General features: G+C 44.8%; 1 pseudogene; it reads right to left on the bottom strand.

The window, feature by feature from the left end:
* Positions 1 to 2,166: 2,166 nt before the first annotated feature.
* LOC119282484 lies at positions 2,167 to 2,875 on the bottom strand (annotated as a pseudogene).
* Between the last annotated feature and the right edge of the window lie 615 nt (positions 2,876 to 3,490).

Below are 3,490 nucleotides of genomic sequence, written 5' to 3'. Positions count from 1 at the left end.
GCTGTGGTGCTCACTGATATACCATCCATTGTCAGCAGAACGCAGGAGACGAATCTTTGCATCGCAACCACACCTGGTTGATCTACTATTCTCTTTTGTTGGTACGCCCTACATTAAAACGCGGTGCATATTCTTTTTGGCCATCAGATAATAATAATATATATAAAACAGCGAAGCCGCATTTCTTACCGCACAACCGCATACGAGCTACTGCATGCATTTCGCGCGTTTCACATTTAGACGGCTTCTAGCAAAACGTATCCCAAAACCGATCTCCCACGAATATAAATTATAAAATTTGAATGCCTTGTTCAATGAATCGAATGATAACCCAATCTTAGGGTTTATGACAACGCCTTCCTTTCTTTTATGCAAATCCGCGGATTGTCAGCTCCAGTGCACTCTTTTTGTCTGCGCTCCATTCTCTCTCGTTGTCTCCGTCAGATAATCTAACCCTGAATATTTATTGTTGATAATTAGTTCACTCAAAACACAAACCAGTGTAACGTAAACGAATATAAAAAATCGAAACGGGCCTTTTTCACAATTCTGGCATATGACCTAACAAATGGGCCGTTTTTATCTAAGATCCCACAATGCTGCCATGTAACCCATTCATTTAGCCTCCCATAACACAGGGCCCATGTCCCTCAGCCCTTATGCAGTGTAGAGTTGGCCCACAATGGCCATGGCCCAGCAATTTGCATGCATGTACAAAATATACACGCGCGTCGAACGTGGTTTCACTAAATCAAATATTTTTTAAAATACAACTAGTTAAGTTTTCCTGCAAACTACATTTGCCGACAAATATAAACTAGTGCATTTTCTAAACCATTTGAAGCATTTGGAAAGTTGTTTAATCATGCATTTTTCATGCTGTGAAACCACGAACATTATTTTTTAATAGGCCGAAGGAAATGTTACTTCCGAATAAATTTATCATAGGAAAATTTGGCGATGTCAATTAATATTAGTGAAACTTCCATGTCGTATTTGTTAATATGTAGCACATCATACCGATATAATGCAACGCAATTTTTGTAAATAAATTAAAGCAGAGTTATCAAGCTAACCTTCGTTTCCACTTTGACGTTGCCTCTCCACAAGCATCATTTGCAAGCGGCTCCCAGGAACCAGCTTGTATACTTTGGGCACCAAAAACAGAATCAACCGGTCCCCGGTCGATCGTTCTCTCCTGAAGATCTTGCCCGTTAGTTGCCGGATCAGTAGGGAAAACATTCTTTTGCAGGACCCCTCCCTCTTCTCGGACAAGCTCGCCAACCCTAGATGACCCTGAAGAACAGTTCGATTGAGACGGAAGAACAGCACGATCTCTTGACACTGCCCCAGAGAAATCAGGAATCAAACTGTTGGGAGATCTAAAGGTATGGAAAATAATAACAGTTAGAACTAAGTGGAGGAACCAAATTTGCTTAAGATTACAACCAAAATCAACCTTAGTTGCCCATCCATGTCGACGAACTCCATAGCGCAAGGATGCAAAATGGCAGATCTGGAACGATGAGAGAAGACTTGGGAGCTTTAGCCTGGGTGGTCAACTATCACGTCCTGACTGGCTAATGTTGGCTCGTCATTATGGCTGGCCCTACAGACAACTTGTTGCACTCCACTTGCTCGGGCACAACTTTGTGTGCGTACCCCCCCATGGTCATGCAAAGTGGACCTGTTCTGAAATCGCCGAAGCAGAAAGATTTCTAGAACATGTGCTATAGTATTCTGTGAAGTAGCACTCGATATACTGGACCGTAACCGAAGTCAATAGCTACCGCGAGGAAGTAGTATATGTTCCACGTATTGATTTATATTACAGGCTGTAGTTCCTTTGGTCCATCACGACGCATGCATCTGACGACGTGGATTAAGTGCGCCAATGCCGCCGTGCACTGAAAGTGCGCTCCGAATGTGAGCACGCTATAAGACATGCATGACAGTCTAAATTGGTTGGCCAGTTGGGTGCACAGGCTAGAATTGGGCAGATGCGGCTTGACGACCCATCTCCAACCGTCGAAAACAGACAAATAGCGGACTAAATTTATGTCCGTTTAGATCGGTGCGTTGGAGTTGGCCTTTGGCATGAATGAGTCGACTTACTATGATTTAAGGAGCCATGCAAAGCGAGCAGACATTTCTGATCGTCTGCGATTTAAAATCCGGCAAAATACCAAAGTAGAGTATTACAAGTTCGTAATCTCACCTTATTAAAACAGTTCATATATATATAGAAAATGAGTACATGTAGTATTCATCGTGGTGTCAAACTCTGTATGCCCGAAAAGAAATGACTCTTTATGCCGGCCGTGGTCTCTTATTTGGCCACGTCGTGCTTGTTGTCGTCCTCCTTTCCGTAGGCGGAGACAGGGAAGGTCCTTCCCAGTCCGGTGGGCGTCTTGAAACTGATCTTTGAGTGGTCGTTCTTGTCGATGTACATGTCGCAGACGGTGACCCAGATGAGGAGCTCCTTGCTCTTAACCCCCGTGATGCGCTTCATCTTGCGGTCTTCGACAAAGGCCGTCACCTCGGTGGCATACGAGACCAGCCTGCCGATCTGCTTGAAGGTGTGCGTGAGCGCCTACTTCTGGCGCAGCCACACGAAGCCCGTGGAGCGGTTGTAGCCGACCTCCTCGATGTCCGCCAGCGGCAGCAGACCCAGCGGCATGTTGGTCTCGGCCAGCAGCTCAACCGCCTTGTCAGCGCACAGTGCCGCGCCGTGGTACACCTCCGCGCCATTTCTGTTCACCTCGATCACCTGTGACGCCATCGCGATGGAATAAGTTTAAACTCTCGAAGCAAACTCTGGCTCAACTCTGACGCTCGGGAGATGCAGGGGACTTTTGGTCTTGGAGGCTTATTGATTGATGTGGTGGGATACTGGGATGGGGTGGGGAGGGGCTGATTTATAGGCATTGACACGAACTATCTCAGAAATTCTACTACTGATGTTCACTGGAATGCTTACCTCTGGAGCAAGCGGGTTAGAAAGCAAAGGTCTGAACTTGAGGCATGACACTCCAGCGACCTGTGTCAACGTCGTGTCGTATACTGGGAGCGATCGGGCGGATGGAATAGCGTTGCTGGTAGTTGAATTAATACTCCTGCGAGTGATGCTAGCACGCGTCTGATGGGACACTTGTTGGTCCAGTGCAACCACCCTAGTTAATATACGATTTTCCTTGACCAGGGTGATGCATGGATCGATGCTGCTGGTACTAATAGATTCGTAGCAGCGTTCATTTGAGCAACAGTTTGTTGGGGAAAGAACCTTTGGTTTCTGGGTGTATATAGTATATACACACCGTATGAGGAAAAATAATAATACAAAAAATAAAAGTAAAAGAATAAGATTTTTACTAGAATTTCTTTCGCACTAGTATGTAAATTTGCACGATTAAAAAATCAGCATTGACAGGGCAAAAAAATATTGGATGAAAATTTTCTTTTTTTCTAAAAGAAGTCAATGGGTTATTTT

This window comes from Triticum dicoccoides, chromosome 3B, assembly GCF_002162155.2.
Source record: "Triticum dicoccoides isolate Atlit2015 ecotype Zavitan chromosome 3B, WEW_v2.0, whole genome shotgun sequence".
Lineage (NCBI taxonomy): Eukaryota > Viridiplantae > Streptophyta > Magnoliopsida > Poales > Poaceae > Triticum > Triticum dicoccoides.
Note: the sequence above shows the minus strand (reverse complement) of the source record. Positions and strands in the feature narration are given on the sequence as shown.